At 42.1% G+C, this 25,654-nt stretch overlaps 1 long non-coding RNA gene across 2 annotated transcripts in view; it reads left to right on the top strand.

The window, feature by feature from the left end:
• Positions 1–25,654, top strand: part of LOC143211203 (uncharacterized) — a 184,155-nt gene that overhangs the window by 110,192 nt on the left and 48,309 nt on the right. For both annotated transcript variants that reach the window (XR_013009415.1, XR_013009416.1), the window contains exon 2: positions 22,964–23,153. This is a non-coding gene — a long non-coding RNA (uncharacterized LOC143211203). The remainder of the gene's footprint in view (positions 1–22,963; positions 23,154–25,654) is intronic.

Here is a 25,654-nt window from a genome sequence, read left to right as displayed (position 1 = left end):
GTTCATTGGCCTAATCATTTTTGAAACTTCTTCAATGAAATCAACGTTGATATTCTTATTGGACATTGTATAAGTACTTTACTTGTTCACTGAGAGGGGTGGAAGTGCTTAAATAATTTTGATTTCAGAATTTTTGATATTCGGCACCCAGCGTGTCGACAACTTCCACAACTCCTCCCCGCCGCAAACCAGTCTGTCCTATACTTAGCAGGGTTAGTATCACCAGCGATCAGAACTGGAAGTCGATCGATCAATCAGCGTCGCCCAAACCTACCCGGCCAACCCATAAACCCCGAAATCAAACGATCAACGAGATTCACAAAACACAGCCATCTACGACAATCGAGGACGGTCGTTGGCAGCTTTGAAAAGCAGAAAAAGCGAGCAAGTCGAGGAAGCGTGATCGCACGAAGGCGGTCGCGGTTTGATTTCCGAGCGGTCGATCGCTCGGAGTGTTCTCGGGGCCGAGTAATGGCCAGGGTAACAACTCGAGTAATCTGCCTACGCAATTTTACTGGATCAGCTCGGGGCAGCGTTTGCTCGTCGGGCCGGGCCGTGGTCGTGGTCGTGGTCGTACGTTGCACACGTTCCATTTGCACGAACTGCTCGTGGCAGCTTCGGCTTCAGCATCGAGGCTCGGACGATGCAAGTTTGTGCGTGCAAAAGTCAGCGTGAAGTCGTAACGACCGGGGGCCCGGACACGCACGTTCTGGCCCCGGGTTCTCCCACACGTGTGGCAACAGGGGGGGGCACGAGAGGAGAGGGGGGGAGAGAAACCGGTGCCCCGGCAATTTTCAGCGCAATTTGCGCGCGAAACGGGGAAAAATCGTGACAGATAGCCGGCCGCCGAGCTGAACCGCGCCACGCTGTTCGGTGGAAACATAGGTCGACCTGGACTTGGATCGTGATTGCGTAGGAAACGAGAGTGGACACGCTATGATGGATTAACAAGGGAGTCCTGGCAATGAGGCTCCACGAGAATGCTAAATGCCGGGGCGGTGGCGGAAATTGGGGCACCAGTACCAGGAAACTTCTACAAAAGTGGGTGTGGCGGGAGTAGCAGTTCTCCAGTAGGGGAAATGCTATAGTGTCATCTAACCCAGATAGTGACGCGATTTGTGCCGAGGTGGGGACCCTGCAGTTCTGATCGTGACGTCATAAGATATCTCTAGTATTGGCACGTTGATGGGGTTATTCCCGATACGTGACGTCATGCACTTCCATAGAAATTGAAACTGAGTAAGCTGGTTACTGCGACAGTGTCGCAAACTTCCATAATTAAAATCAACAAAAAAGATTACATCACTCCTGCACAACATAGCACTGGAAGCGTGAACCCCAACGAAACCACCGCAAACAGCAACCCCAGCGTCCCAAACCCAAAGAATCCGCTCCACAAGAGGCATCATCAGCAAGAAACTCCCCAAGGGAGCTTCCTCCGATGAGTATCAAGCATTGCCCACGAGCAATCACCAAAAGGAGCTGTGGCCCAAGCCGTCTAAGGTAACAGGAAGTGTCGGGGACTCCGGTAGATCGTGCTACAAGATAAGATAAGTCTCTCTGTATAAGAAGAATCCCCGATGGCAGGGCTTTCAACTCGTGACTTTGCGATCGGCGTTGCACGAGCGATTTTCAGTAAATCTTCCGGAAACGTGGCTGCTCACGTCCACTGGTCTGAACGACGAGCCTGGTCCAGCTCACAACAGGTGGTCCAGGGACGTTAGCTGCAACACTTCTTGCGGTTCGATCGTGGCCGAGCACGCGGGGGGTACCTGGCGAAATTTTTCTCCATTGTCGTGATGCACCGCACGCTGCAGCGAACGGTGCAGCGAGATGCATTTTGCTGCGGCCGAAAGCGTGCTGACGCCGGGCACGCGCCTCACGCTGAGATGGTAACGGTACCTGCCCTTGTTCCAGGATCTTAACCCGGCCCTAAGCGCCCTTTCACACGAAGACACACGAATCACGATCCACGTATTGCACGTTCGAGCTGCGTTCACGCGTATGCAACACAGTAGTGCACGGTTAAATTTACATCAGTTTAGGAGCCATCAGTTAAATTCTCACGAGCAGCACATCTTTTTTTCCGAGAGCTATAGTCACTCCCAATAATATTCGGACGCTCTGAAAAACACGATGACTTTGTTAATATTGGATCATACGAACAGTACACGCTCGGTGCGCAAGATTCGGTGCGTCTCCGTGTGAAGGGGCCCTAACGACCACGGTCAAAAAGCTTGTAGCTTTTTACCTGTGAGCGCGCAGGTGTCGCGCGCGCTGTTAAAATTCCGCGGAAACCGCGTTGCTCGTTTTTTATTCGGTGAACTGCCGTTGTATGGAAACGGCCACGGCCGTTTTAGGAGCGGACAAGCTTACAGGTTTTTGGCGAGCAGGCCGGCATAAATCTGCCGCGAGCGCCGTACGATGACGCGGAAACGCGCCCTGCTCCCAGGCCGCTGAGATGGGACCAACGGGATACGATGAATTTTAATGGATGTTACACCGCAGACGCGGACTTTTTTTTCGTCTGTCACCCCGAGATGACACGCCACGTGCAAAGTACCTCGTCGGTGACGGTGTGCAATTATTGGGACTCGGGGCCGCCGGAAAGAGGCGTAAACGGTTTAAGTCGAGGAGTTTTGGGATGTGTGGGCTTTACGAGAGATTGACGCTGTCTTTCGAGACGCGATTGTCTTCGCTGAGCCAAGTTCTGTTAATGTATTAAGGTGGAGTGGGGCAAGTCCGTTAATTAGTTATTTTTATTGTAATATGAACGAAATGTCTCTAGCATGTATTTATTAATGTACTATAAGTTACTATGAACTATTCGACATAGATGTTGTCCAAGAATAAAGGTGTTTTCCTCGCTTAAATCAACCAATGTCAAACAGTCACGTGCGAGGAACACGTACAACTTTGAGGTTACCCTGAACGTGCAATAATTTACAAGTTATTAATATATTCTGTGTTCTTATTTTAGGTAAGTACAACAAACATTGATGTAGGTTTACATTAAATAAATCGTTTTTATTGTATTGTTTTAAATTTATTGAGAAAAGCACTAAGATGATCTTGCCCCGTAAATATTACTACACGGGGCAAGTGCGTACTGTCACGGTGGGGTAAGTGCGTACTGTATGGGTAACTATAAAACTAAACAATGTATTTAATGCAATAAAAAGCATTTTATAGCAGGCTTGATAATAATTCTTTTCTTGCCCCGTAGCGCTTAAAACAAGGTTCGAAAGCATTTTTAAACTTTATTTTAATATCACTGTATCTCCTTTCATATTTCAGCATAAAAGTGCATGTTTGTTTAAAAATGGAGAACTATAAAACTAAACAATATGATTTTATGCAATAAGAAGCATTTTATAGCAGGCTTGATAATAATTCTTTACTTGTCCCGTAGTAGTTGAAACAAAGGTTCGCAAGCATTTTTAACTCTCAGAGACGGACTTGCCCCATTTTCGGGGCAAGTCCGTCCTAGTTGACACTTTGTACAATATCAAAATGATAGTTTTCAAGCAAAATTAGAATCCTACATAATACTAATTCATTAGTAATAACTGTGTCAAGAGTTTGATACCAAGAGCGTTAAGTTTTTACATACCAGACTGAAAATATATCAGTTTAAAGTCCAGCTTTGCAAAAACTAGGGCTCACTTACCCCACTCCACCTTCCTCGGAATTATTTTACAGTTTCTGTAAATCTAGAATTTGTTGTGGATCTTTTAATCAATTTTTTGGAAATGATAATTTTTAAGTAAACCATCACGATTTTGAAAAACAATTACTTCTCACGAAGTGTACTTACATTGCACAATGCACATACCTAATGTGTAACTGGGAAAGATAACTTTTAGTTTCTATCTTAAAAACTATGAAGTTACGTGAATGTTGAAAGTCTTTTAATAAATCCTAAGGACCCCAGTAATATTGGAAGAGAGAGTTCGCCTGGACAGTTTCTTGTAACAGAGAGGGGTTGAAATTCGAGAGAAACTTGCGAGCCCCTAACAGACAACCCCCATGGCGAGCCTCATGCGATGAGAGCCTCCTGACATACGGTGGTCGAGAAGGAATCCATGGGGAACGCCTCTTCGTAATAGATTGTCATCCGCAGGTGGACGCAGCGGTGTTCCCTCAGCGACAGTAAAAAGAAGCGCGTCGTTTAAACGCTGGGCGAGGTCCTCGATGATTTTCGGGTAATCTCGGGCGGGTCCGAGTAAATTAGGGCACGCGTTTAAAGATTGTTATTCTGGGAGTGGACTCTCTGCAACCCGGTGCAAAATTCTTTACTCCAAACGTTATGCATTAGTAAAGGAAAGGAATTCACAATTCTCACACAAATGTTTCTAGTTTCCCTTACTAGAAACTAACACGTAATTAATAGACTGTGGATTTTATGCATTTATGACAAAAATGGGCGAATACAATTTAAAGCAGTGGACTTGTTAAAAATATTTAAGGATATCAATCTATTAGTTTCAGCTTATTGTTAGTGGGATAATTAAAAGAAGAATACAATTTTTATTTGGCTCCTGTGTCCTGCAATCAATGCGAACATTTTTTATTTTGCATAAAGATCCGCACTCTGGTAATTAAATTAAAATAATGCTTTTACTTGGTTACACCAGGGTCTATTTTGTCCCAAAGTATTAAATGGATGAAATGTTAGATTTGGAATATCAGCTACATCATATAAAAGTATCTTAAAGGAAAATGAATAACGGAGTGCGAAAGTAGAATCGTCAAGCTTTAAAATGAGCCCAAGTTCATTGCTGTACAATTATATTATACGAAGTTATCGTTACATCTTTTTCGGCAGTTTCGGAGAAGGTCGGCTGTCCGAGTGTGAAAAACAATGAAAAAGACATTTCCTCCTCGAGGAATAATAAACGAATAATTTGTACATCGTTCGCGATGGATATTACACACACATTTGTCCCAAAAAATGGCACCTCCTCGCACTGCAAACTTCTTGCCAGCGGAATCAGCGACGTGAGGGCTTGCCGACAAAAACTGGAAACAAGATCCCCCGAAAATTGCTAAAACAGTCGATCAATTAGTCTTAATTGTAATCAATAAAAAGGTTCATAAATTTCCTCCGGGATCAGCGCGGGGGGGATTGGCTGCAAAGAGCAGTGATGTTGCCAAGGAGCCGAGATTGGTCACAATTAATGCCGTGTCCCTTAAATCACTTCCTTACGGTTTGTCGGGTCGTAACGCGGCGATCACGTTTAATTATGCGGAATAAAACGCGTCGATGTCCAATTAAAGTGAAAACCCGGCGGGCTGTGGCGCGTTTCCAGTAAAATCGCCGAAAAATTTAACGACCCGCGCGACTTGTTCTTCCGGATTCTGAAACGGGGATTGTTTATAACGCTGCTGAAATTAACGGGCCGATAAACCTGCCGTTCGGTTTGATCGGCTACGAAACGAACGTTCGATAAAAAGGACACTTTATCGACAGCGTTGCAAGCCAACGAACGCGGCCGCGACGCCATGTTGGATACAGTTCGCGGATTTCGTTTATCTTTCAAAAGCCAGCGATGCTCCCTTTTGATTTTTTCTTTGAAGCAACAACGAGCAACTTTTTAATTGCTTGTATCTTGAAAGAGTTGCCGCGTTTACCGAATAAAATATGAAGACGGCAACAAAATGTCGCCCGATATGTGTAAGTGTGTTTTATCTCGGAAGCCGGGTCCTCCAAAAGGCGCGCGAATTTTTCGGATTCCAAGGTTGCAAAAGGCGAGCGGAACCCTTTCAGATTGCAGACGCTCGGAAGACTTGAGCAGCCAGAGTTAACGACGTTGCGCAATCGGTGAGATACGGGAATATACAAAATCACTGCGGCGAGATACGTCATTAATATATAAAATGTATAATTGATAATTATCGTGCGAGTTCAACGGTTTCGCTGCGCTCTGATTACTCATCTGTTTCGCTAAATGGTCCCCTCGATGCTCGAGTACCGAATGTAATTGCTGAGTCATAAATCTGATTTAAACGAGAACCTTATTCGGCGTATCAAGATCGAAGGGATTCGAATCATGGTGCTTGAAAAATGAAATAATAAAATGGGTTGTTTGTAACAGTCACCGCGACTGTAACGTGGCGGTGAAATCGAGTTGAACGATGTATTTTATATCGGAGGTTGGTAGGGGTTGTCTTCTTTGAAGAGAGTGAGTCAGTTGTATCATTGTAAATTGTAGTTTCCCTTTCTAGCCTCTCGTGACCCCAGTAAAATTCACAATGTATTTTGGTATAGTCGCCTATTATGGCACTTTCACGGGACGCTCTAGTGAGAAAATCCTCAAACAATAGTTTACCATGTTTACTCAACAGTGTGCAGTGCAGTCGCATCATCCTATAGATTTTAGTATCGATCCTCCGCCAGTTGTGTGTCTCCACACTTCGAATATTTTTATGGTTAGATTTTCGATTGTATTTTTTTCGAGGAAGGTAAGTGATTTTGAAATGTTTGAACATATCTGTAGTTTCAGTTTATTCATATTAATGTTTGCCAAGTGTTGGTTTGAGCTGAAATTCATTTTCTCTTTGTCAGTAGCTAGTATTATCAGTCCACGTGGAGTTCCCAATATGGCACTACCAAGGGTTCCCTAATATGGGTGTAGCTATATGTATATATAATGACATTCTTGGTGTGCGTGCCGAATATGGCACTAGATATCATATTACGGACTCAAGGTGTACCATATTAAAAACCCCTTTCGCTGGAACTTGCAAATGACATACCACAAAAAAAATATTTTTCCCAAGCTGTATTAATTTTTTAACAAACTTGACCCCCGTCAATTGGTAATTTTTTGGTCTAAAAAGAGCATTCTGGAATAATCGATAAATGTCATCAACAAAAAGTGGCTCATATTTGGGCACTTCGCCCTATTTTGGTAAATTTTAACTAATTTTGTCAGGAATCCAATCAACAGACCAAGAAGAAAAGAGCAAAGGTTGTTCAGCCAACATTTTCCAGAAACCTCAGGTGAACTTCCAAGATCTCCAGCGATCGTGTGGTGATCGTTCACGTGGACGTGGCATCAAAGTCGGCCAGTTCCATTCCGGAGGCACGTTCTCGCGGGCCGAGCAGGACTCCGGGAGAGTTTAATTGCGGCCAATTCTAGAGAGGCTCGTTCCCGAGTTGGATTCCGTAGATTTTTCGAAATCGTAGCCGAGCATGCCTCCGGCTAGGAGCGGACATGAGATCGAAACCCCATACACGTCGGGCCAGACGAAATCCTGACCAGGCGCAATTATCCAAGGACGAAAGGAGCCGGCAGGTGATCTCCCGGCCCGAGAAAGGTATTAGTAGATATCCCGATTTCTTTTGGCCGGCCTCTTGAGACGGGCAAAAAGTGTGGACTAGTAGATGCCTAGGAAGCCCTCGATGTCGGCCGACGCCTGCTCGTGCGTTCCACCTCCGCCATTTTCGGCAGGTGAAACGAAATATCGCGAAATGCCATGGGGGAAGAAAAAGGATTTGACCGTTTCGTAGTCGGTCGAGCGAGACCGGGCTCTGGATATAGTCCTGTTCAGGCTAGACTGATTTAAACCACAGATCAATGCTGCCGGCTCGTCTTTTCGTTATTGCTAGGTCCACCTTTCAGGGAGTCGGTACGTGACCGAATTTCCGCCATAGTATTTTTGCAGTTTGCCTCGACACACACAGGCTTCGCTGCTCGGATTAACCCTTAAGCGGTACGGTGTTTACTCAGATTATGAAGTAACGTGTCTCTGTACTAGGACCAGATTGCGGATTTTATATAATTACAACAAAAATGTGTAAGTCCAATTTAAAACACTAAAAGGAACGAAAGAATTTAAGAGTTAAGAATTCAGCAATGAGGAAAATAAATTTGAATCTACCTTCTGCACCCTACAATTGATGCTTAACATTTTGTTTTGAAAAAAAATTCGCAGTCTGACTAGGACCTCTCAAAAATTCTGTATACATTTTTCCAGATACTTCCAAATATTTATTATCTTGTTTGTGCGAAGGTTTGTGCGAATTCCGACCAGTGTTTATAAAAAAACGCACTAAAAAAATGCACTAAAAAGTATGAAATAATTTTCATTTAATTTATGTGAATACACACGAACTTAAATACAATACAATCTTTTCGGAGGCGGCGTGAAACTGGAAATTTTCGACACGGGAAATTACGAAAATCCTTAAATTCTTCTACATGCTTTCACATATTAATGTATCTTCTCTTCCGTCGGTTTAACTTTTTATTTATAAAACTCTTTTATTTCACACTTTTTAGTGGAACGAGCAGAATTTGTAGAACACCGTAGGATGGTTTTTCGGTCTTATTGGTTATTTGCGCTAAAAACCGCAGAGAATGAAAAAATGCAAAATTTGTTTTCAAGAGACCAATCGGAAGATATACTCTACAAAATGCAAAAGGTTTTGTTTCGATTGGTCCATCCATCTCGGCGTAATCGGTGAACAAACATAGAAAAGAAAAAGCGGAAAAAAGGCACATCCAGATCGAATTGAGTAACCTTCTCTTTCGAAGTCGGTTAAAAAGACAAATGGCATTCGTAAATAAGAACAAACTTGTGATTAAATAAAACAATAATGAACATATAGAGAATGGTCTGAACAAAATGGCGGAATTTTAAATCACGATAAAGGTCCACCTCCTTAAAAGTCCAGCAGAGCTTGGAAACTGTTATGGCATCGATTTCGGTTCTTGAAACGATTGCGAGGAGCCTTTATTAACTGTTATTAACTCGTATCTCGAACCATATATGGTACAGTTCATTAAACGAAAAAATAAACTGGCATACTTCAACGTTTGAATATGCATGAGGCTACTACACCATATACGTAGCGGGCTTTTATAAAATATAAAGTAAACAAATTTTTTCTTGCTTGCTAAATTGTATATTTCCATTAAATGTGAACAAAGTCTACAACAACGAGACTTTGAAAATGCCGCGATCGACATAATTGAAAAATGAACTGTGTTCGTGAAGTCTGAGGGACACGAAGTTGTTTAAAACCGCAGAAATTGCCACAAAATGTAAAATATGTTTTAAACTGACTAGAAGAAAGAAGGTTGCGCACCACAAAAAGGTTGCACGAAATCACCTAAGCAATCTTCTAACATCTCACGTTACAACCTGCCTAAACAGCCCCATAACCACAAGTTCGCGCGAAAACGTGAGCAACACCGTAGCAATTCATTCGCAAACGATTCTCCAGCCGATACAATACAAAATTAGCGGTTCTCACCTTGACGGAGCAGCAGCTTGGAAATTTCTTTTTCTTCGTGCCGACCGGTGCGTGGTCGAAAAGATTGCCAAAACTACCAATTCGGAGTCATCTTCGCCGACCGTAAGATCTCTACTAGTGGTGGAAGGCGATCGGCTTCGCTGGGACGTTTACGACGATGTTCTCATTCGGACAGGTGGAAAAATCGATGTTTTATTGTGTTATTTAAAGCTGTAACAAAAACGAGTCCTATTATTAACCTGCAATCAAAACATTATCTTCCATACTATTTTAATGTCCGAAGTATGGATATTTCCAATAAAAACATTTGGATTTACAGTTTATGAAACAAACTGCACAATAGAAGAATATAAGACAAGAAGTACCATTTATTGGGTTGGCGAGAAAGTAATTTCGGTATTTTAAGGTGAAATAGAGCCCAATTTTTTTATTCAAGCAATGACCTTTAATGAATGAGATATTTTCCCTTTTGTTCAATGATCTTTTGCAAAACAGAATTAATAAGAAAATATTTTTATTTTTAGCAACACGGTACATTTTCTTACAGGATTTTGTACATATTTGTATCCTTGATACAAATGGGCAAGACCGGCGATATACTCCTCAGAACCTAACAGAAAGGGTACGGATCCAGGCAACTTAGCATTTTTCCTTACATTCTCATATTTTTTGCAATCTATTATTAGATGATTCATGTTAACTGGTACTTTACATATATTGCATATCGTGTTTTCTTTTTTATTTAACAAAAATGAATGGTTTATTTCTGAGTGCCCAATTCTGATTCTAGAAATTGAAGTGAAAATATTTTATTGATTAAAGTATTAAAGAAATTCGATTTTATCTCACCTTAAAATACCGAAATTACATTCTTGCCAACCCAATATTAAACGTATCATTTGTATGAGCTTGACAAAGAACTTCTGTACAAATTTCAAATGGATATCTTGGAATAATAAAATAGCCTCGAGAAGCACATATTAACATATTTACATACTGATATAGTTGCTAAAGTTCGCTCGGTTCTTTCAACTTTAAAAAAATCGTAAAAGTATTGAAAGAATTCACTGATTCTAATCACTGATCAGGAGTTGTGGAGAACAACGTTGTAATAAATCTCTTCTGAGATTTTCTCAATAAAAAGAAAAAATAACCATATTGGAACCTAGACATCATGTCTATTGACGTTCAAATTTAATCTCATCGACACTTATCAAGTGGCGACTTACTGAGCCCGAGCATTCGATTTTAAAAAAATGCAAATGTATCAATTCACCGAAAAATATTGAAATTCCGCCCCCAGAAGCGCGTCCCAGGACAGGTGTATCGTCGAACAATCTGTGAAACTAGTTTGAAGCTCGTTGCGTGCCCCGTTTCCAGCCGTGTTTGCAGATAGCACGAGCTCGGCGGAGCAAGACATTCGCCGATGAGATCCCGAAGGTCTTCCTAGTCTCACTCGGCCAGGAGAGGCCGGGACTTTTTCTTTGAATATTTCCGAGGCTACTCGCACCTGCCAGCGCAGCGGAGCGACGGGTCCCGGGCCCCCTCAAGGACTAGGAATAGTCTTGATTTTTTTGCGGTCACCGGCTAATTCGTTTCGCAGGCTCGTAAGTGTCACTCGAAGCGAGGGCCGATTCGTTAGTGTCCCTCGACCTCGGGGGGGGGGGAGATCGGCAAAATGATCGACCGGCCTATCGTCTTTGGCAACTACCACTTTTTCCATCCAGCTACCGCGATCCCTCTCTCGTCGTTTTGTCTTCGACGTGTCTCGCCGCGGGTAACCGGTGACATTTCGTTTGATCGGGCCCCGCAGAATCATTTCGCGAAATATCCTCTTCTGTTCGGGCCCCTGCCGGGTTCAGTTCCGCGAGGCTTAATGGCTGTGTCATTTCGAGGATTCCGTTTGGGAATCTTAATTAAGACGGACAGCATCGACTGGCGCACTTGTTTTATGCGATTCGGTGAATTGTTCCGCGGATATGAGTTTTTATTGGCAATTCCATGGGACACCGAGGAATCGACGGTGGTTAATTGAGGTAGAAACAGTGGGAGGGATGCACAAGGAAGTTGTTAAAACGCTGCCGAGACTAATCGGAGGAACCCCTGAAGATACGAGACGTGGCCTCGCTGTCGGGGAACCGTGCCGGATTTCTTAATTGCCGAGTGTCTATTTTATTCGGTCGTTTTGTTCCTCGACATTTTTGCCTGACGGTGGTTCATTTAATTCGATGGAGAATTTTTATGTGGCATAACGATCCGCAGAGACCCGGATTGATCCACCTTTTGCGATTCTGGTACACTGTGTATGGTCATACAGCATTTCCTTCAGCAGAGTCGTTCCCGAGGAGTAAGGAACGGCCGCTATCGAGTTTCAAGTTGCGTGTCCCGCAGGACCTCGTGGCAGAAGGACAATTTATAGCTCGTGGCCTCGAACTCTTCATCCTTGCTCATTGCTGGTCGATCATTTTTCTTCGCGGCTCGGCAGATTATCATCTCCTTGTGCCGGGTTTCTCGAAACCCGAATCGGTCACGAAGTCGAAAGACGTATGCCAGACCACGCGATGGCCAACACCCGCTGCGAGGGTGCGACGATTCCTCGGCGAAGCCGACTCCCGCGGCGTCGGGACGCCTCGAGACGCCCAGAGATCACGAGAAGAACAATTTCCTCGCCACGTGGAAATAGTCCAGGCCGCTCGCCAGGAGTTGTCGAAACCCCAGGCACGTGCCTCTATCCGGTTCCCACGTGCCGCTCCTCGTTCCTCTTTTCTTTCGCCCGTATTTTCGTACGACCGCTATCAATAGACCCCAACCTCCGCGACTTTACGTAACTGGCTACATGTGGGAACAACGAACCATTGTCATTCGCATACTCTCCGCCCGATATCGTCGAAACGGAATCTCGTTTCGCGATCTTTTATTCCGATGCGCTTCAAGCGAACGGGTAATTTGAGAATCGGGCGAGATAACTCCTTTGAAGGACCGCGCGACGATTTATTATGGTGGCTGTCATGTGGGTAAACTGACACGCGCTTCTGGGGTTATTTAGTGGAGTCTTCGGTCCTCTGACTTGGGAAGACATGGTGGTAGGGGAGGCCGGGACTAGATGATACATTTTTCAGTTCATTTGATTGAACGTGCAAGTCACAGGATGCCTTGAAGTCAATGGAATTCATTTTGAACATTTGTTGCAGAATAAAGATCTTCCACGGAGAACAATGAATTTGTCTAGAAAAATTCGCTGAAAGTAAAGGTATTTTTAGAAGCGTAGTTTAATCTATTCCCCACCTGGAGGCTCACTATACCGAAAGCTCGGAAAAGCTCTCATTAATTAAACCGCGAGACGCATCGCACCGTTCCCAACACGATCGACGAAGTCAAATGACAAACGACCTGGATGAGGACGTGTATAAATGACAACTGGATTTAAGCTCGCATGCTGGGTGAAAAGAGAGAGAAAGACAGAGTGATAGAGGGAGTCGTTAACATGCTAGAATCGTAGATAGGCCGCTAATCGATGAAGCTGTACGAAAGCGAAACGGGTCCGTGGCCGTTCCTCGAGATGACCAACGATCGAGGCTGAACGTGGGTTACTTTGCATTCCGTACATCATGCTAGCACGCTCTAGAACGCATAAGGGGAACGTTCCCTCTATTAATCTCCGCAGGGTCGAGGAGTAGCCATTAATATTAAGGCGGGGTCACCCGCAGCCCCCGTATCTTCGTGAATTATCGTTCTTGGACCGTGTCGCCTTGTGCTGACTATCTTTTATCGTTACGTCCGACGTCAGCGAGGAAGGACAGTTTGATAGCGCCACGATTGCCCGCCACTTCCCGGATTATTATTTTCCAGAGCGGACGTCTGCGCTTATGATCCCTGATCATTATTTCTACACTGATAAGCGCTGCCAGCACTACAATGGTTTATACAATCTTTTCGTTCTAACGACAAGTTTGCTATCAGATGTTCTAATATCAAGCGGGACATTTTTCTGGAACTTCAGTTGGTCGAATTATTTTTTCGAAACGACACTTTCTTCACCGTTTCTTACGTTCACTGTTTCGACGTTTCTTCACTATTTTATAGTCACTGTTTCACTGCTTTTTATTGCTTTCTTTTACCAAACAATTTCTTTCCAAAAAGCACTTCAATCCCTTGCCCTACGATTTATATTACGGTTTCAGTGATTAGAACGTTTTTGTAGATCGTAATTTCCTAAAAGAGGAGAAAATTGATACAAATTTTCGAATAGTATATTAACAAAACCAAAATAGAATTTCATTTCGGTTTAAATACATTTTTATCAGAATCTGTTCAGAATCTTCATCATGAGTCAGGCACGATATTGTAAGGCAAAGGTTAAACATCACCAAGAGCGAAAAGAAATTATAATTCTTATGTATTCTTATGTGTAATAATGGATATAAGGTTTTCACACAGATCTTGTAACTTAAAATTGTGATTTGAATGGGCAGGGGGACGATGACTTGGTACGGGCCTAGCGACGAATGTCTCTATAAATGAAATTTAGATGTTCCAGTTAAAATTAACACCCTATATAACTCTACTGAGTACAGTTCCATTATAATAATTATATTATCAGAACGTAATCACAGAACATTTGTAATTCGCACAAAAATGGACAGTTTGAGTATACGAGATGATTCCGAACGCTTTCTCCGCACCACGTGGAAAGTGGCTGGATCTTCGACCACCATTTATCTCAATTTCGTTCGTCTACGACTTTTTTTTGGAAGATTACGCGGTTTTAAAGATTGCGTAACAGTGTCGTGGCGGTAGCTCGCTTTCGATCGCAGATTAATTGGGTGCGCACGGTCGGAGATTAATTCTGGAATTAAGGGCGCAGCGGGGTGCGCACCACGGGACGGGATATAAATTATCACCGAAATTGCGCCAGATGGTAATGAGCACCGAGCAGAAACGCAGACGACGCGCGCGGTTTCGCCTCTGTTCGTCAACGGCGCCAAAACAGCGGCAGTCAAATTATATTTCACGCGAGGCTGCGAGCGAATTTAAAGAGGCCGTCGCTTGATAAAAGAACAAATTTTAACAGACCGCAAAATAAAACATTCGAAGTTCGAAAAAGATCCGGGATAAAATGAAAAATTAATCTCGGAGACTTTACAAGATCAAAAAGGACTTCATTCCTGAGAATTTGTGCGTTGTACCACTGACTTTTGCGCAAAATAAAACTTTATTAATTTATTACCTATGTTGCAACATGGGTTAAATATTTATTTTCTGATAATTTTTAATTTTACTTTTATATCGAAAATAATGCAGTAGTATTTTTAGATTCTTCTGACCTAATGATTTAGCCATTTATGGCTTCTGAAAATTTTCAAAAATAGGTACAATATAAAATTCGACAGAATTTAGTTTAAAATTACTGATTTCAGATCTGCAAAGGCTACTACCGTTGGAAATAATATTCTATTTTATTCCACTTTCTTAAAATTCGTCCAGAAAAATTATAAATTGCATAAACATCCGCAGTCTATTGATTAGGTATACTAATTAATTCGTAGCTCTCTATTCATCAAGTTATTAATAATTACCAACCAACAAAAATACGTTCTCAAAAATAATTCAAAATAATACGACCCTAGAATGCGAACTTAATAAAGCAATTTATTAAGACACATTCAACCAATAATACCGTCAATTTCTCAACAAACTGCTCGTCAAGGGTCACCGCAGCATCCCATTATGTATCACCAACCAGACTTTTCCCCATTTTTATGCAAATCCGTTTGCGACGAACCCTGTTTCTATCGCGCTCAATTTGTTTGCGACACCGGCCGACAAAAATGATTTCAATTTTCAATCACGGACGGGGAATAAATTAACATAAATTTCTCAAGCATCGACACAGGTGGTCCCCGCGGCGAATATTCGTATCAAGTGAAATTATCGAGAAGATACAGGTACACGGAGACGACGCGGATCTCGAAATTAACCAACTAATTTCCCCGGCGATCTCATTAACTCTTCCTCTCTTTCTCTCTCTCGCTCTTTGGGACGTACAATTCATTTCCGTGCGCGGGGTTCATTGTGATCCGATTTATAACGCGTGTTTTACGATCGCGCGATTGAACAGCACCTGGTCACGTTCTTTCAATTAATCTCTGTTTTCGTTTGCGCACGAAATCAGCCTCGATCACGCACACACACACACACACATATAGCCAGATCTTGTCCAGAAATCGCGATGGCCCGGCGTCGTTGAACATTCCCGAATCAAATTCTGCGATAATGAATGCAATTACGAGTTAATCTACCGGGGCCGGTATCACGGGATCGCGACCATTTGCTGACGACTTTCGCTCGTGTCCGACCGGTTCCCTTTGATTTTATCCGCGGGCCTGAGCGTAATCACTTTTGAAAAATAAGGCATCGTACGAACCGTAGATAGAATCCGAATCCGCCGTGTACATCGCGGAACGCGGGCTTTCTTCATCCTCTGTAACGAGCGCAACGAGTCGTCCCCTTCTTCGAGTGCCACTGACAACCTGAAAAATCGACGAAGACAATACACACGTGATCGATAATTCTCGAGTTGTGCAACGGACTACGACCGTTCATCGTCCACGTCGCTTTGGGACGAGTTTAACATCCGCACCTTTCGGCAGAAATTCAGAACACGAATGCGGCCGGTTAATATGGTCGTCTGATAATCGATACATGTCGCTGGGATCGAGAGATTTCAATCGGGATCTTACCTGTGTCTTCTTATTTGGGCAGCGGGCTTGCTCGGTATATTTCATGGGGTTACGTTCCCTTTGGGCAATTATTGGTATTGGCTTGTTGTTGCGAGTTCTTCCTCTTATCTTGTACGCTGGTGTGTTAGCAATGCTGTTGCATTTATGCACGTGCATATACTTTAAACAGCAGCAACTGTAATACCTCCATTGTTTGAAACCTTCCGACTAAATATTGACAACAACAAAATCGAATTTAATACACTATTATTCCAGAATTAATACACTAGCTCTCGTCCAAGTACGAAATTGGCCCGTCAATGCATACCGCGTTCTTTTGAAGTTGTAGTTATTATGTCTCTTTTTTTCTTTGCACATATTAAGAGTATAATCTTTAAGCTAACTCTGGCATAAAGTTTTAATAATTAACTCAGCTTAATTGTTAGTAAAATAAATACCAAACTTAAAATAAGAAAATTTTTGAGGAGCATACTTATAGGGGAATACAGATTTATGTACTGAATGTATTTTATTTTACAATGTAATGAATATATAAATAACATATTTAATAATACCACCTTCCTTTTTTATGATTTCAGCACAACGACAACGCATAGAATCAATAAGTCGAGAATGCAGCGATCGATTGAAATATTATTCCATGCATCTTCGATTATTTCATATAAATTGTTTAAATTCGTAGGTTTCTCCAATTTAATTTTTTTATCCACGTCATTCCAAAGATATAGAAAATTTTAGAATAACTGTTATTTTTGGTCTCTTGAAACCTTTTGACTAAATATTGACAACAACAAAATCGAATGTAATACACTATTATTTCAGAATTAATACACTAGATCATCCAAGTATCATCACGTAACAGCTAAGAAACGAATTTCTATTTTCCCAGACTACTTTGCAAAGGATCAACTATCGATCAGAAACGCAGAATGTGCTATTAAGAACGTCGTCAGGTTGTCCTCCGTAGACGCTCTTAAATCTTCATCAAGGCGTGCCTCTTTACATTCTAGACATCCGCTGAAACGCGTTTTAGATCAACAATTTAATTGCCGGCGAAGATCTCGAATCGAATAGCTCGAAGCACACTATATAAATGATAGGATCCTGGTAACAGACGATGGCAGCCAGTCATCCAGTTTCTTCTAAAGAATAATTTTAGCCTCGAGAATCCGCTTAATTGCTAGGTCAACTGTTACCGAGTTTTCTTCGACTTCCGTTCTCCAGCAGACTCGTGTCGCACGAGTAACAGGATCACTTAGAAACTGCTCGTGGAATTCCACGAGATGTAGTATCGTCGGCGATAGTCGATCCCGAAGAAAGGCTTGTCTGTCGGCAAGACGAAAAACGGGAATTTTCACGGTGATTGGACGCTGGCGTCTCACAAAAACCGGAAGCTCCGCTAGCCTCGATTCGTTCGGAAAGAATCACCGCACGGTTAACCTGGCCGGGCTATCCGTTAAGTCGTACCACGCGCAATCAACGAGATAATCGAGTCTAATTATCGCAATTAAGTTCCTGAACCTTCAATTACGGACCATCAAGTATGGCGGGAGTTGCGAGTCAGGAAAGGTGGATCGGGCGAAAGTATTTGCACGGATCACCCAATTTAGACGACGACCCGCACGCTGTCTGCTGGTCTTCAAAAGAAATTTGATATGTTTTTAAGAGTCTAGTTTATGCGTTGATTCGTACATATTTGAAAACTGCGTCAACTACCTTTTTACCTGGCAGTTGCAGTTTTAATTATTTGTATGACTTAATCCTGTCGACTACGTACTCAAACTTGTCCCAACTACTTTTCAATTAAGCAATCTCACCAGCAATTTTAGCAATCCTATATAAACCTTTTAAATAAATTACAATTTCGGTGAAGACGATAAATTATTTTGCGAAAGACTAAATGCTACGAGCAACATACAAAAGCGTAACACAGCAGGAAAAAGATCCCAGTGAAAAATAAAAAAGATACTGATAGAAGGGGACTGGAATTAGCCTAATCTGACGCGATAAATTTTGATTTGGAATTAAATCTTCCCGGCTGATAAAGCTATCAACGCGTCGATCCGTTGCATTATTATACCGATTTTTGATGGAGCCGGATAACGGTTCCCGTATCGCTGTTTCACGGTGCGAATATTTTTTCTGTCCGATATAATTTGTCGCTATCGATCGTTCGTTTTCGCACGGGAATAATTTTCAGCAAGGTATTTCTGCGCCGGACTGTACTTAAGTCCCACGCAGTTTCAAAGTATCACATTCTGACCCTGCGAGCACCGATATCCAGATTCAATAAACGATCGTTCATCGTGTACCACCGAATGTTGCCCCGTCGTTTTCGGCCGAAGACAATGGGTCGTTAAATCCGATACTTCATCAAGGGAAACGGGGTCGCGGGTTCAGCCTCGCTACCGAGGATTGGTCGAGGGTCTTGGGGGACAGGTTGCCATCCGCGTTGTCGCGGCGCATGATCATCCATAACGTGCCGCCAGAACGCTTATATCAAGCTTTAACGAGGAAAGACACCCGGCTATGAAGGTGAACAACGTCGGGATCGGTTCCAGACAATCCATGCTGCACTTTCTTTTTTGCGGGACTTCTGTTCGACATTCCCCCAACACGGTGGCGGAATTCGAAGCAACAATTTTTTTAAACCCCTCCCCTAACGAAGACCTGACCAAAATTCGTTCGAAATGACTATGCAAACTTTTAGTTAACCCTTTGCACTCGAAGGTATTTTAACTCGAAAATTAAACATTTCTTTCGATTTAGAATATTTCCATTACCTGTGAACTTGGTATAACTATCTCATACAATAACTAAATGTTTAATAATTGATTAGATACTGATTTATTTAACCCTTTGCACTCGAAGCAATTTTAATTCGAAAATCGAGACATTTCTTTCAACCCAGATCATTTTTATTCCATGTGAACATTTTTACATTGTGCACATCGAACTTAACCGATTTTCTCATATAACAGATGAGCTTTTCACAATTTATAGAATACAAACGAATTTAATAATATTAAAACTGTTCTGAATAATGGTGTGGCAATTTTTACTGGTGCCTCAGAGTCACCATTCGAGTGCAAAGGGTTAATAATCTAAACAATATTTTGGATAATGGTACAGCAATTTTAGCAGTGCTAAGGGTTAAGTATTTTAATGGTTAACACGTTCTGTGGTACACATTAAACTGTCCATTCAGGTCGCGTGTACCACTGATAGTACAAATTTTGAGTCCGGTAAAAAAGTAAAGTTTACCCAAACACTTTACCTACTGGAAGCTTGTTATCCAAATATTTTATAATTGTGCTGTTCCAAAAGGAAACTTTGAAATCTTCTTTCACATTATAATATATATTTTTGCACACACAAGATAAAATAATGTAGCACTTGATCTATTGAACTCTCTAAATTGGTATGCTGTTTTATAAATATTGAAATTATGAAGATACTTTCTTGGCAAGTTATTGAATATATTTCTGTAGCAGACTTGTATACTTATGGAAAAAATGAGTAGATGGAAATTTAATATTACTGGCACATTACTTAAAGCCTATCAAAAAATTCTTGAGAGAAGAAATCAATCTTTATATAACTTTCCTTTTTCGTAATTGACGCAGACAATTTTTATTTCGAAAATAAATTATTCCCGCTTTTCTAAATCTAAATGAATTAAAATAACCTATGTGCATCATTGTAAGATAAAAATCACAATTTATCATGTATATAAGAAAGCATATAAATATGAATAGAGAAAAAGTGTACATCAGATACGTATTCAAATAAGAAAAAATTAATTTCAGCACGTACGAAAAGAGAATACACTCATCATTCACAATCTATCTTATGTAAAATCGTTAATTGGGTTCACAGAAAATGTCAAGGTGATTTTGCAGTTTCAAAGAGAATTACTTTTCGACCATCAGGACGACGTTGTCCATTGACATGTTAGCGTTGTTGGCCACGGGGGACCGTTAATTTCCGAATGATTCGTTATACGATCGCGACAGAGCCGGGGATTCGCGACTCCTCGTCGTCGACGTGGTCGTCGTCGACGGGCCTGGCACCGCCTGACGCCAGATAAGCCTCGGATGCAAATAGAGATTTCCAGCTGCGAGAGATGGATGATGCGACCGGTGATAAATGGTCGCCACGATCTCTGTCCCGGTGACGCGGCTCTGAATTTCTTTACCGCCGCCGCGTTTTACGCCTGGCACCTACGATTTCTCTTCCTTTTTATTTATTTCGAAGCAAGAGGAGGACAAGCGAATCAGCGAGCTCGACATTTCCACCCGGCGTGCTTCGGAAATTCACTTTGCCGAGTGACTTTCGCTCGGAATTGCTGATAAATCCGATTTTACTGGGTGATGATATGGCGCCTGCGCGTCTGAAATTGTCGGAGGTTTTTAGAGGAGAAGGGAATCTTAACACTAAACTTACCATTGTCGGTAAAATGACCGGTCTTACATTTTTAATTTTATAATTATTGAAATTATGACGTTACTTATATGGGAAATGATTCGATAAATTTCTTTATCCAAGCGCATATTGCAATAAAAATTGCACGAGATCTAAATAAATAGAGCCTTGTTATTTTTATCAGCTAAAACATTTTAATCGCTTTCAGTGCTAGGTAGTTTTAGTGTTAATCCTGTTGTGATAGGAAAAATCGATGCGATTGTTCCAAAAATGATGTTTTCTTTGTTGCAGTTCCTTTAACATTAAATAAAAATGCTACAATTTTGAATATCCTCCAATAAAGATTAGAGATGTAATAAAATTTGGAACATAGGCTTCGTCACTAAATAACACAGTCGAAGATTAATATACCGATGGTAGAGCATATTGAGGGATGAAATAGAGTTCTCTGAACGGTAATTATAGAAATTACCAATCTGTTCGTCTGGGAGCCCTAATTGGTTAAGTGTGCTTCCGGGGGAAAGAAGGATCCGGGTTCGGGTCCATTTGCTTCGATTATATAATAAATTATAGGTCGAAATCTTTCCTTCGTAACAATTACTGATTCCAGTTCTCCACGGCTAACAGCTAAATAATATATTTCGCTGGTCATAAAGAACAAATCGTCAAGTTTCTTTAACAAGAGGTAATTATAAAAACATTGATAAACTGAAAGCAAATGTTTAGGAAGATCCACCGGTATTTAACAGTACAGTATTTTATCGATAAAAGTCCCCGAACACGGGTGTTCATAAGTAAACATAACTAATCCGATGACAAACTTCTTTATTTTTTATTATTTTTTTATGGAACTTTCACCAACATATTCGTGGCATTTTCATGGCCCCTCAAGGGGGTACATCCCGCAGTAGCGAGGATAGTTCTGGGACATTTACCGGCCAGACATTTGGGATAAAATACTGTAATCCCACAAACAAAGTCTCGCCAGGACCAGGATCCATCTAACAAAAAGGTGTATAAACCAGCACCCTTGGCCCTCGCCTTTCCAGATAGCCAGCAACACGGTTTTATCTGTACAGGGCCGTGCTAATTTGATAGTCGCCGGATATTCCAGCAATGATTCGGCTAACCAGACACCCGTGTCCTTCCTGGGAGGGCCAGCAGCTGGGGTCTTTTCGCACATCTCTTCCGTTAATTGCGTCCCGGGGCTTGTCCCGATAATACATCGAATAGCAACAAGTTTCGGGGTCCAGGGATCTCCGTGTTGGCTCCCTTCGGGTTCCCCCCCGATAGATAAGTGAGTGTTCCGGTGCCCTCTGAACAGAATGCTCGTTCGTCGTCGGTGCATGGGGTACGTTAATTATTTCAAGCTCGATCGCAATTACTCATACCGGGGGCCCCGGTCGTTAAAACGCGATCCGCGGGACTCTTTCACGAGTCCCCGGGGCTCGTTAGTCGGAAAATATTTCGATACGGTCCCTTTCCTGTACACCCGAAGCCGTGTACTCGGCGAATTACATCGGGCCCGGGGTTTTGTTTCGTCGTTAAAATCTTATTTCTGCGCGTGCAACCCTCTCGTTGATTAATTTCACGGGTTCCAGGCGATACCCCGGTTACCTCGATCCGAATCGAGTCTTTAATTAAAACAGAGTCGAACTCGCGGGGATTCGTTACACGAAGCGACACACAGGACTCTCTCTTGATTAATCATCGTCGGGGAAGAGCAACGGCTCCCGTCATTGTCACGGGAGAAATATTCCTCGGGCTTTCTTCGGGCCGTCGTGAAAGGACTCGCCGAGACATCCTCGATGACGCGAGACGCGAGGATAAATTCGTTCGTATTGAGCTCGGTCATAAATTATTATCTCTTGTCGTAAAATGTTTAATGGAATAAGCCGACGCCTGGCGAGCCGCCAATCTAGAGTGGACTTTTTGCCGGCCATTGTAAAATGTAATTTTTACTGTAGATGTCGCGTCTGAGATGGCAGCTTCAATTTGTACCTCGTAAATAGAATTCTTATGAACAATACAAATTTCCTACGTTTTAATTCTAGACATTTATTTTGTGAGACAAAATTTGTGCCTTTCTCCTACCAATTATGGTGTATTTGGTACGTGATCCAGTAGATTTGTACCCGGCGCGGATGCAGATCGGAGTTTCGAATCTCTAGGATCAATAGTTTAGGAGGTATGGTCGCTTAAAGTTGAGCATTTTTGACAGGTAACGGCGCCGCCATATTGATTTGTAGTGACGGTAGCTTACTGAGTTAGTTAGGATTAGGTCGATAGAGAGGGGGGGCGGGAGGCGGCAAGGTAAGCGGATCGCGGTCGTCATTACAACCTAATATGGCGGCGCCCTTACCTGTCAAAAATGCTCAACTTTAAATGATCATAGCTCCTCAACTATTGATCCTAGAGGATCGAAACTTCGATCTGCATCCGCGCCGGGTACAAATCTACTGGATTACATACCAAATACATCATAATTCCTAGGTAAAAGGTACTAAAAAGCTACTCTGTCTGAAAATTCCAGATAAATCGCCAGGCTTCCCTGAGGACAAAAATAATTGCACGGACAACCGCAAATGAGAGTCGTCGCGATGCCTACCGCGTGCGGCCGCAGGAAGCCTGAATCGTGCTTGGCGGCCAACAATGGCGATTTTTCGAGAGCCACGGGCATCAAGCATCGACAGCAATTATCGGCCGACACGGAAGCACTCGTGGTACGTATTCCAGCCGTCACTCGCAACACACCTAATTAAATTAGGCGCTCGCTGATAGATTTCAATCAGGCTCGGTACCTACCGGCAGAGCCTCGGCTGTGCTCGTTTGAGCGTAAGCGTGCGGAGGTTTCGATCTACACGCCCCTAAAATTTAACGAGCTACCGTGCGTCCACTTCCAGGCTCCCGCATGTCATCCCGTCTCCATCCTCCGTGCAATTAATTAGCCCGGGCTTTCCTCGTTCTGGCCCCTACAAACGATTCTTTCCTTCTCCCCTCTCTCTTTCTCTCTCGTGCTGTCTTCTTCAACATGGTCCCCCGAGTGTAATTTAATCTAGGCGGAATCGGGGTGCTGCGGGTCCACGCCGGAGGGTTGAACGGTTCCGTGCTCTCTCGGACGCAACCGTTTCCGTGGGAGGAGTGTAATTTTGTTTTCGGAGGAACGTCAAGCCCCTCCCGGGCCTCTCGCAATTTAGCTAACTTAGGAAATTGCGGTTCGCGCGGTTCGTTAATTCGAGGAAAGGCGAGCTGCCGGCATGGAAATTTCCGGCTCGGAACTTCCCTCGGTCAATTTCCACCCCCCGGAAACCAGGTCCGTCGTATTTTACAGAAATTCCGCTAGCCTTTCTACCCCCCCGATGTTCCATCGAGACCTTACGAACACACACGTTCTTGTACTGCTAATTATTCTATAACTTGGTTATACTTGTTCGACATATTTTTAAGAAGCCAAACATATTATTCGATGTTTAAAATGTTCAACTTTCTCGAAACATTAAACATTAAAGCCTTAATCTGTTAATAAAAGCGGCAGAAATTACAACGCAGGTAGCAAAAAAATTGACAAATTATATAATCCATAAGCCGACATTAACGTAATTTATTGTATGCAATTTATTGTCAGTTTGACAGAAAAGATCCGAGACACCGATGCAATAATCGGGCGGAGAATATTATAGCAATCTTACGAAAGTACTTCGACAGGATCTGGATGGACGTATAAACGATTTCATCACGAGCAGATTAAGTATCGAAAACATATAGTTCTTAAGATCCGTATTTATTGCAGGGATTTCATTAAACCTTGCACGGTGTGTACCGCACCTGCTTACCAGATGTTGATTTAGGATTTACCTTGTGAAACGGAATGTCAGAATTCAGGTTCGTGGACGCGGGATTATAGGCTAGTTAAATGGTACGGTGGAATTCGTTAATGAACACGTTCCTTAAACCCAGTTTAACCGAGGACAATATCGAACCGTATTTTCGTAATTCTGACGATGTAGTCGTTATGTTCCCCGCCGGCCCGATTAATCTCGACTGCAAATAGCTGCACCTTGTACGGAATTCCCGCGAAAGTCGTTCCCATCCATCAGCCAATCGAATCCAAGCGCGAGGAATTGCAACCGCTGCGTCGGTCTTCTATGATGCAATAAAGTAACATCGTAAACACTTCCCTGCGAGATTCCAATTTTCCGAAAATTCCAACACTGAGATTTTAATACGCAGCAGTTTTTACTTATTATTGAAATTTGTGTCGTTGAAATTTTACTTAGTTTCCATCTAGGCACAGGGGCAGTATGCAATAAATGCGTTTTGTAAACACTTCCCTGCGAGATTCCAATTTTCCGAAAATTCCAACACTGAGATTTTAATACGCAGCAGTTTTTACTTATTATTGAAATTTGTGTCGTTGAAATTTTACTTAGTTTCCATCTAGGCACAGGGGCAGTATGCAATAAATGCGTTTTGTAAACACTTCCCTGCGAGATTCCAATTTTCCGAAAATTCCAACACTGAGATTTTAATACGCAGCAGTTTTTACTTATTATTAAAATTTCAGTCGTTGAAATTTTACTTATTGTTAGTTTCCATCTAGCCACAAGCAGTATGCAAACTATTCCAAATTCCAAAAGTGGAATTGATATACAGTGAGCGTAAAAAGTATTTGTACGCCCTTTAAAATAGAATAACTTTTTTATAATTGTACCAATCGACGTGATTTTTTTATAATCAATTAGAAGCATTGGTTTACGAAATGATATACAAAAAAGATTTTCTAAAAATTATAATTTACAAGGTTACATGCAAAAATAAAAAAGGCATTATTTAAAGCATTTTTATTTGGGCACTTAGTTTCAAAAAATGCCTTTTTTATTTTTGCATGTAACCTTGTAAATTATAATTTTTGGAAAATCTTTTTCGCATATCCTTTTGTATACGAATGCTTCTAATTGATTGAAAAAGATCAGGGCGTTTGGTACAATTATAAAAAAGTTATCCTGTTTTAACTCTAGAACTACCGAGGACTAAACGCGATTGGCATACATTGTCTTATAATAATGACAAAACTGCATTTATTTAGACTTCGTACCAGTTTCATTTAAATATGTACTTCAACAGAGAAATTAAAAAAATTTCTCAGAAAAACATTTATAATATTAATATTTTTAAAAGAACAAATCAGAAGCAAATCATTTTGACTCGTACTGTAGTTTGAGTG

Source organism: Lasioglossum baleicum, chromosome 8 (assembly GCF_051020765.1).
Source record: "Lasioglossum baleicum chromosome 8, iyLasBale1, whole genome shotgun sequence".
NCBI lineage: Eukaryota > Metazoa > Arthropoda > Insecta > Hymenoptera > Halictidae > Lasioglossum > Lasioglossum baleicum.
The sequence above is the reverse complement of the archived record's forward strand: the minus strand, read 5'-3'. Positions and strand labels throughout refer to the sequence as shown.